This window comes from Melospiza melodia, chromosome 13 (assembly GCF_035770615.1).
Source record: "Melospiza melodia melodia isolate bMelMel2 chromosome 13, bMelMel2.pri, whole genome shotgun sequence".
NCBI lineage: Eukaryota > Metazoa > Chordata > Aves > Passeriformes > Passerellidae > Melospiza > Melospiza melodia.
Window position 1 is genome coordinate 7,522,542 of NC_086206.1, and position 9,959 is coordinate 7,532,500.

The following is a 9,959-nucleotide window of genomic DNA, read 5'->3' on the forward strand; positions in this document are numbered from 1 at the left end:
TGAGCTTCAGCTGCTACTGCATTGGAAACTTGAGTGTCTGAAATTGGTTTGGGGGAGTCGTGTTGAAGCAAAAGAGGGATTTTCCCATCATTGCCTGATATTCATTGCTAAATGAAGGGAAATGCCCAGCTGTGGATAACTAAAACAACACCTGAAAAAATCTACTCATCCCCAACAAGCAGGTTTTAAGTACAGAGGGGTGGATAATAGTAAATAACAAAAAGAATCCCCATGCTACTGACCTGAGCAGACACTGCTTTTGCAGTGGCAGCAGGAGATGCAACTCCAGAATTTGCTCCTCAAGTCATCCCACCTTCTAGGGTCTCTAGTAATGAAGATGAAGAGAATTGCCAATGTATTTTTTTCTCTAAAAAGAAATAGAGAAAGTCTATGAATAAGCTTTGCGATGATTTTTTTAAAATTCTGTTTTCTAGAACACATTAAGGCATCAGTACAGGCACAGTTACAGGAGGAGGGAGAAGGTTTCTGTGGCTCAGCAGGAAGGCGTGAGTAAATCTCTCTTTATCTCAGTTTACTCTTTATAGTTAGAATTGAAACCATCTTTTTTTGATATACATAGAGTGTTTAATTAATGTATGAGAGCGGTGTGACCCTTTTAAGGAATTGATGAAAGCTGATGTATTTATTAATAACCAGGTGGCTGTTTTTCTCTTTGTCTTCTCATATATAGTATACCTTAAAGGAAAAAAAAGGTGAGTAGAAATATTTTTAGGAGCTCTTTTATAAGATTTGATACCTCATTACTGAGCTGCTGTAACTTTGAAGGATAGCTTATACAGCCATACTATGTGCACTTTATTGCATGAGGGATTTCTAACAGTCAACAGAAGTTCCTTCTTGAGGAGCTGGAGAGAGTGTGATCTAACTCTTTCAAGTTAATCATGAACCACAGAGCAAGCACTGAGTAAACTGATAGCATAAATTGAAAGGTCACAGCCTGTACTGAGAGAGCCTGTGGTATTTTCCTCTTAAAAGAGACATGACAATTCATTTTGATCTGTGTCACAGAGGTGCAGAGGACTGAAGGGGAGCTTGTGCTCAGCTGGAGCTCAGCAGAAGGGGCTGGGAGCCTCCCCACAGCCCTGGTGCCCTCAGCTCCCCTGTCCCCCCAGCAGAGAGCAGGGGCAGCCTCAGGGAATTGCAATCCCTTCTCTTGGCTTGCAATTCATTGACTCTTTGGTGTGCACCACAGTGGGTTTGAGGGGCAGGCACTCTGTGAGGAAAAGGTTGCAGAAATGTGTTTATTCTCCTTTAGATTTCTCACTGGATCACAGGATACCTTCGGCTTTGCACTCAGTGAAACATGTACACGTGTGTATACATCTGTCATGTCCATAACTGAGCAGTGGAGCAGTGGAAAACAGAGCATAGAAATATTAATATATAAAATATATTAGAATTTGATCTACTAGCAGAATATGTAAGTTATCAGGACCATCTTGACCAGTCTGTGTCAGGATGAGATGACCATCCAAAATAACAGAATTTGTGTTTCAATATGAGAAAACTGTAAATGTTTGAAGCCAGGATGAATGTTTACCTGTTCTTTTTTCCCCCCTTTTCCCTGAAACATCTCTTCATGGCAGGCATTGCATATCTTCCAGCCATTAGAGTTACTAGTTTAAACAGGAATGGATATGTAGGAGCATATTCATGCTGTACACTCCAGGGCAGGTGAGCACTGAATTTACCTCCAAGTGCTTTAAATGTCAAATAAGATTAACCATCTGCTAACCCATCTAACAATTCACTAGAAGTCCTGTTCCCTGGCATAACAGACAAGGTAACCCCTTTGCTGCCTGGGAGTTGTCCAGCAGATGGTCAGCAAAAACAAACCAGTGTTGGATGATGGGCCCATTTTACATGCAATCATAATGTTTTCCTGGATGAACAGCAAACATCGCCCAAAGAATCCCACAGAAGAGTTACTATGTGGTTTACAGAAGTTAATGGCCAAGCACTAATGCACCCACACCTGTATTTAGATGGAGAAAACAGTGATATGTGTGTTTAAAACCCCAAATGTTGCTAGCTTTTTTTCAGAAATAAAGGTAAGAGCAAACTATGATAACTGAAAATTAGCTGCACAATTAAAAAAGAAGCAGGAAGAAGGGAGGGATATCCCTGTTTCCACATATAGAAAAACCATTCTGAGTGTAGCACAGCTCTGCTTGGTTCAGATGAAGCCAGGTTCCCTGGTCCTCAGCTTCAGGAGCTGAGTTGTAGTTCCACATTTATCGCAGTATCCAACAAGAGAAGGAAATGAACATTGCAAAAGGATGCAAATGGCTGTAGAAGAACATGCTGGATTTTGGAGAAGGGACACCCTTTATAAGTAAGCTTTGAAATCTTGACAGAGAAGTCAAATTAATTAGATTTTCCTGAGACAAAACAAAGAATATGTTTATTCAGAATTGTCTCAGAGCCCTGAGAGAAATTTGAATTATTATATTAAAAAAGCCATCCAGGGATATCTTGCAAAAGACATTTAGATATAAAGAGATGGTATTGTTGCCATTGGCCTTAGAAGGGTTTCATCATGCATGACCTTGGGGTCTAGTTAACATCCTGGAAGAATAGCTGCTATTAATATCTACTTAAAATATAAGCAGGTGCCAGTAGTATTTTCTTAACAGGGTCTTTCATCTCAACCCTTGCCAACAGGTATATTTTGGAGAAGCATAAAAGCTTGAATCCAGAAAGAAAAAAATATCAAAATATTGACCAGGACAGCTGGATTTTTTAAAAATTGCAGGAAGGGGAAGCACATCAAAAAATTGAGCTTTACAAAGGGCAGGGCTGGAGGTGGTGCAGGGCAGGGGAAGGTGAGGAGCCCTGGGCTGGGCAGGTCGTGCCTGAGGGCTCTGTGCCATCAGGGTTATTCAGCCAAATATTCCAACTCGGGGAGAGATTTCCCACCCTGCATCCAAACAAAATGAAGTCAGCTTTGACTCTGCAAAATGTCGATGAATTCTTCAGAGTAAATCAGCCCTGTCAGTCTGATGTGGAACTGTCACCTACTTGTGACATAATATAATATGAAATGATATTGAACAACATGCGTTTGGCACTAAATTGTTAGCGGGTTTTAGCTTTGACAGCAGCAAGTTTATTGCTTTAATCCCAAGGTCTTTTAACCCTCTTTGACATAAATTGAGGTTGGCTTTTGTGAGAAAACTCCACTTCAGTCTCTCTTCCTTTACCTAAAACTGCTTTTAACAATTTATGCTCATACATCAGACACTCATTTTGAGTGACAAAAAGAAAAAAGATCTATTAGAATAGAAGGAAAAAAGGGTCAATTTAGGTTAAGCAGTGTATGTCTCTTTTGGTAGGCATGTCACAGCTTTCTTCAGGTGAATGTGAATTTTAAGTTGTAATAATGTATTGCTGTAGCAAAATAAAACAAATCTGTGACAAGAAGAGAGAATAAGTATTGCAGGAGAAAGGCTGATAACCTGCACAAGACTATTCAGCCTTTTAAAAATGCCATTTAATTTATTGCTAAGATGGGTCCATTTTGAAACTTTGCTTACAAGATCAAAGGATTTTTCTTTATGCAAACGCTGTAGAGAGACAGAGTACTTTAGTGAGGGTCACGTGCAGAAATACAGATGTATGGAGCAGATACTACGTACACACAGTTTTGCTGAATAGTATAGCTGGCCGATAGCACATAATTTAATATTTCTCCTTTTTGAGACACCTTGTTTAGTTTGATAAGTAAGTACACGTTGTCATCAGGGCTCTGATAATCCCGTCACAGAAATGCATCATATATGAACTCTAACATCAATAACACAGGACAGTTTTATCACCCTTGTTTTTCTACTCTCAATTACTGTATGATGCTCCTAGTGTTGCTTTGAAATCATTTCTTTATTGCATTTAAAGCTCAGCTGAATCTGCCCTTGAACTGTTTAATAATAGAGAATGAACACATTCTCAGCATATTTGCAAATTATTTTTTTTATGTTTTCTTTGTTCCCTCTTAAAGTATATTATTGATCTACCATCAGTTTTAGAGAAAAGAAAATATTAGAGAAAAGAAAACTTGTATTTCTCTCCAACTGTGTTTTTAAAGTTCATATAAATTGCACATTTTGTGTCTTCTAAAAATCATGTTTTTCTATTTCTCTCATTTCATCTTTTTTTTTCTTATTTATGATATTTTACTATTATTATCTATAACTTCTTCATAGCGATTTTGTTCCTGGCTAATATTTGAGCAAATACACAAACAAGTTGGTCTATAAGCATAAAAAATTATCTGATCTGTGATCTACAGATTTGTTTCTTGTCTCTTTTGCACTCATCCCCATGTCAATAACCTCATTTTCTGCTTGGCTTTCTGTGTCTCGTCCACTCCAACACCTTCAACTTCCTCTCTCCTCCCCATCTCTTCCACCATAAAATCCTCAGGTGCCCAGAGCTGACTGCTATGCACTGCTCCTATTTTCACTTATGTTCTTCACAGTCTGAAAGCAAAATTAAAGCATAAACTTTACTGGATTTTTATGCTGGGAATGCAGCCCCCACATCAGGAAAATATGAAAATAAGGAAATATTTCTAGACCTTCTATGACAGTGTTATTTTGCTTCCTAGTTATATAGAAACTATAATAATCTTTCTCTAGATCATAATCTATCACATTCTGTACCCTAGAGATACGTTGATTACTGTGTTATATCCCAAATATATCTTTCTATACATTAAAAGCCAAAGTAGTATTAATTTTGAGAGTTATCTCCATTTTTCCATCCTTGGCATCTAACTTCTATTTCCTTCCTCCTTCTCCTTATGTGTCCTTTGGTTTGAAAGCAGGCTATGCCAAGCTGCTGATGCAAATCCTGACTTCTCCAGAAACCAAGGGCAGCAATTTCGTAATCAGGGGTTGGCCCTGCAGATTGGCTGCACCTGCTGGAGCAGAACAAAATGCCTCCACCAGGTGTTTCCCATTGGTAGGTCCTGCTCCACCACGGTGCTCAGACCCTTGAAGCACTTGCTACTGGCAGCCCTTGCAGTTTCCCTCCTCCCGTTACAGCTGTGAGAATAAATTCCACAACATTTCCAAATCCTGACAGAATGAAACTTGGGGAATTGGGAAAATGGGGTTAGTGTATGAATTGTGATCTTGTCCATGCAATAAAAAGCACTATCAGCGGGCATTCAGCAGCTGAACTACCCTCATGTTGTTTGTATTTTTATGGACACTGTTATAACAATAGTCAAGTATGATTTAACTTTAAAAGGGATGCTGTGGCATTGTTCAAGTCCACAGCTGCCATAATCTTTTGTGGTAAATCTTTTGGATTTTATCTAGCTTTTAAAAAGGAAGGTAACATGAAGAATTAGGAAGGGAATACACAGAGGCTGCCTTCACAATGACTTGCCAATCCATCCTGTTTATTTGGGTTTGCATATATGCAAACTTTTCTGGGCGTGGTATTTTTGCTTTTTGTGTTCTTCTACACAGCATCCAACAGACATCCCTGAAAAAATGCAAAGATCACCTTGCAACCTAATTCCTACAAATATCAAGTGTATACAATCCTGAGGCTTCTTTTGCTTATGCATTTCAGCAGCAAAATTTCATTCTAATCATGATGATGATTATTATTATTACAGATACATTTGCTTTAAAAAACTGATTCAAAATAATTAAGGTTATTCTTGTTTTAAACATTAAATGTATTCAAAATCAATATCTTATTTTGATTTTAGATGCTCTTGTGGTGGAAAGCAGGAGATGGAGGCTGTTTTGGCCATTGTCACTAACTCTGTATGAGGCCATGGCTGACTTGCTTAGCTTTTCTCAATCTTTTTGCTTATCTGTAATTTCCTGCCTCTTAATTGGTTTATTTCATTAATGTTTGTAAACTATTTTTGGTACTTACATGGAAAGTGCTGACTAAGTATTGCTATTTGTTGTTAGGTCTGGAAGTGGACATTTACTGTGACTTTCATAGAGGTAACACATTTAAAGATTTTCAGGTTTTGTAAATAAATAATCCATGTTGATGGATATTTGGGGATAGCTGTGCAATTAAATAATTTAACTCAGCACAAAGAGGGTCTTGTGCCTAAAATGTTTAATAGGAACCTTAGAAGTTTTACTATGCAGCCCAGGACGGTGAAATTGCAAGTATAAAACATACCCCCACTCCCCATTTCTCAGCATTCCTGTCTTAGAAAAAAAGCTCTAAGCAAGAGCAAAAGATTCTTCATTCCTTCAAGGCATTCCCTGAGGGCTTGCCTGCCCTAAATAATTATACAGCCTTAAAACAGTTGTCAGCCAGGCAGTCAGGGCTGCTCCCTCTCCCGATTCCTGGGAATGCTGTGGGAGCTGCTCCTGCCCTGGAGCCGGGACTGGGAGAGCCTCTGAGCCCTCCTGAAATGGGTGCAAGCCTCAGGCTCCTCACTGGCAGAAGTTTGAAAATATAGAATGAAAGGAATATGGTAGGTGGGGAGAGGTCTGTGTCTGTTGCTCACTCTCTGGATACATAGGGAATGTCACAAGAGCCCTTTTTCACCTGGCACCTTTTCACCTTGCACCTTTTCCATCGCTGCTCTGGCTGCAGGAGCAGCTGTCCCTCAGTGCTGGGAGCCTTCCTGTGCTGTGAGGATGGAGGAGGTGGCGCTGGGACCCCCCTGCTCCAGCTCTGCTCTGGAAGGAGCTCCTGTTCCTCTACTCAGTGTGCTCTGCACTATTGCAATCCTGTAAATTGTACAGGAAATGCTTAAATCTGTGCTAACCAAATGGCCATAACTCCGTTTACCTTTATTCCCTGGGTGTAACTAGGACTGGCTAATTAGGACATATAACTGGTAGAGGTTGTCAGGGCTGGATGCTGAATTATTCTAATGAAGTGTGTTGGTGGTTTAACTTTCCAGGTTAGAAGAGCTTCAAAATGGGGAAACATTTCCAACAAAATATTGTTCTTTCCTTTTCATAATGCTTAAGTCATTGCTGGGTTTTGATTCCTTCTCTTCCAACTTCTCCACCTGAGGAGGATTCAATGACTGCCTTGCTCAGGAAGAGAAAAACCAAAAGGCCAATGAAACAAAGAACTGAATTGTTCTGCGGTTTTCCTTTTGCTTCTGCATCTCTGAGGTTAAGAAGTGAGAATTATGTCTAAAATTAGAGTTAAACTTATCCTTCTCTTTATATTTCCTTGTCTTCCTTAGCTGCTTGTCTGAGCAGGAAAATAGCTCCACTTCTACTGATAAGAAGGTTATGGAGTGCTGCTCCAATTTTTAGTTTTAGGGAATTATTTACCTAATATTTATCCTGGAATTTTATTCCATATGTTATTTAGGCTGGAAACTAAGGCTTGTTTTCCTGGGCAAGTTCAAGTAGGTAGACAACATTTTTAAAATTAATAAATCACCTTTCTAATGAGAGGATCTTGGGTGGGGAGAGGGAAGGTGAGGTGAGGGGCAGTGATTGTTGCTTTTATTCCTAATCCAGGAATCTATCTTTTTAAAGAAAACTTCAGATTGAAAAAGTAATTGATCCAGTTTGTTAATTCCAAGCTAAAAATAATTTTTAAAAAATCCTCTAAGGGCTCTGCTCCCCATTTCTTTGGTTGTAATGTCCTTGATAGACCAGACTCCAAATGGCCAATGCTGTTATAGCTTGGAGCTCTCCCCATCAATGTGGGAATTTATTTAGTGAGTGGGTGATTTGGATGCATCTCATTTTTCCCTTTGTTAATAAAATAAAAAGAACAAAGTGCACTTAGGAATGCCCTGTGTTTCATCCAGAGGAACATAGTCATTAGCACAATGTCACAATCAGCAAACAATATCAGAGCTGAAAACCAACAAAAAGGCAGCATGAAAAAAGGTGACAAGAGAGGAGGAGACAGAAGTATTAAAAAGTATTGTAGATAAAGAACTGTTGACTGCTGCTCTTGTAAATATTTCAAAATATAGATCCGATGTTTTATGGGTTACTAAAACTACTGTAAATACACCAGCTGAATTCCAAATACATCATTCTCTATCCCCAGCAAAGACAAAACAATGCAGCTTTAATATCCCCTTCATCATCCTTGCAGACTTGGGTTCAGCTGCAGAGCAAAATGAGTGAAACTAACAGAACGTTCAAACAGGAAAGAAAAAGAAACCTGAGTCTGTCCCACTGTCCAATTTTCTATGGAGTATAGAGAGTAGTAGAACCCTGGGAGCTCAAACCTCTCTTTATTTGTTCCTGTTTCACCTGTGAAAGCTGATCAAGTTTTCCTGTCTTGGACACTATCTTCCTGTCTTGACTTGAAAATTCAGAAGAAATTATTTCTAATTTCTGTATTAAACCTTTTTTAAAAGTCTTTTCATATTCATCCATAGAGGATGGGCTCTCAAACACTGATGGATCCCACCCCTTAGTGCATCCAGTGACTTGTTTGTGTGGTGGTGCACGGACAGAAGAAAAGTTAGGTGTCCCTTCTCTGGAAAGTAAGGACACTGATGCTGGAGTTTTATAGCCAGGACTAAGATTGTACTATAGGTATAGACTGTACAATAGTACTATTGTACTATTTGTTTGTGTTCCTGTATCATAATTTTTTTTTACATATTTTTTTTTAATTATTATTATCAGGTTTTGTCTCCCATTATCTCTCTATGATTTATCTCTGAGTGTAAACATTTGGCTAGATTCAGGCTGGATTTCAGAGGGAGGCTGTTACACCTCCTGGGCTGTGGTTGCCAGCCTGAGCCATGTGTGGTTCTGGGAATGCTGTAAAGGAACAAAGGCTCCAATAGCACCAAAAAGAACAAGGCTCAAATAAAGCTTATGAGGAACAAATTGACCCACAATGTTCTGGTGTCAGAAAACAGTTTTCTGGATTTAGGAGACAGAGGTTCTTGTGCTGCAAGGTTCTTTCTGCTGCTCTCAAGACCTCTCTTGTATCTTTTACTCAGCTCCTTTTGCGGGAACAGATTTGGTTCACAAAAGGCTGATCAAACACAGCAAACAAAGCCCAAGAAGGTAGAAGTTCTGTCCTGGATTTCTTCTGCTTTCCTTATTGCCCCTTATATATTAAACCTTAGCCTCACTGCAACAAGCCCAGTCTATAACCACTGCTAGCAACTGGAACAACTTTTGTCTCCCTGTGAAGGTCAAATGCTCAGCAGGGCCTGTGCTCAGGGCAGGTCAGTCCATCTCCAACAGTGATTGCTCCAAATCCCAGGGATCTGGACATCTCTCCTTGAGTCTCTGCAGGAGTGGTACTGTTCATACTTAGCTCTGCTGGTTTCCCACATTTCCTGACTAAGCATGGAATTTTCTATAGTTTGAGCCTTCAAGTTGAGCAGAGTGGCTCTGCCATCAGTCAGTTCCTGGAGGGGAATGGAGGGGGAGGCGAGCACGGGCTGGGGAGGAGGGTAAGCAGAGAGGCTGTTGTCTTCTGTTTTCCTGCAGGGTTTGTCTAACAGCTAACTGGATTAATGAAACACCTGGCATAGATGCAATTAACTATTTTGCTGTTGAGGCTGAAAACTACATAATGAAGAGGCTTTTTTTTTTTTTTAAATCACCACCAAAACTGAAACAACAAAATCCCACAACTCTCTGACACAGTTCTGTCAAGAAAAATAATACTGCCCAAATATTATTATGTTTTATATCACGTAAACTGCAGGACTTCTCCATTCATATTGATAGATTCACTAATGCTCTTTACAGAATTATTAGTGCCTTTGCAATACAAGGACTGAGAATAAGAAATACAAAAGAGTTTTAGTGTAGCCGGTGAACACTTTCAAGGGTAGAGACCCCGAGAGTGGCTTGGCAGGGCTGGTGATTAACCCCACTGGTGCTGTGCAGCATCTCTTGGTAATGCCCACCCTCATCGTGGTGTGTAAACACTGAGTGGATTACTGACTGCATTGCTGCTGATAGCTCCTTATTTTGCCTTGAAAACCAATTCCA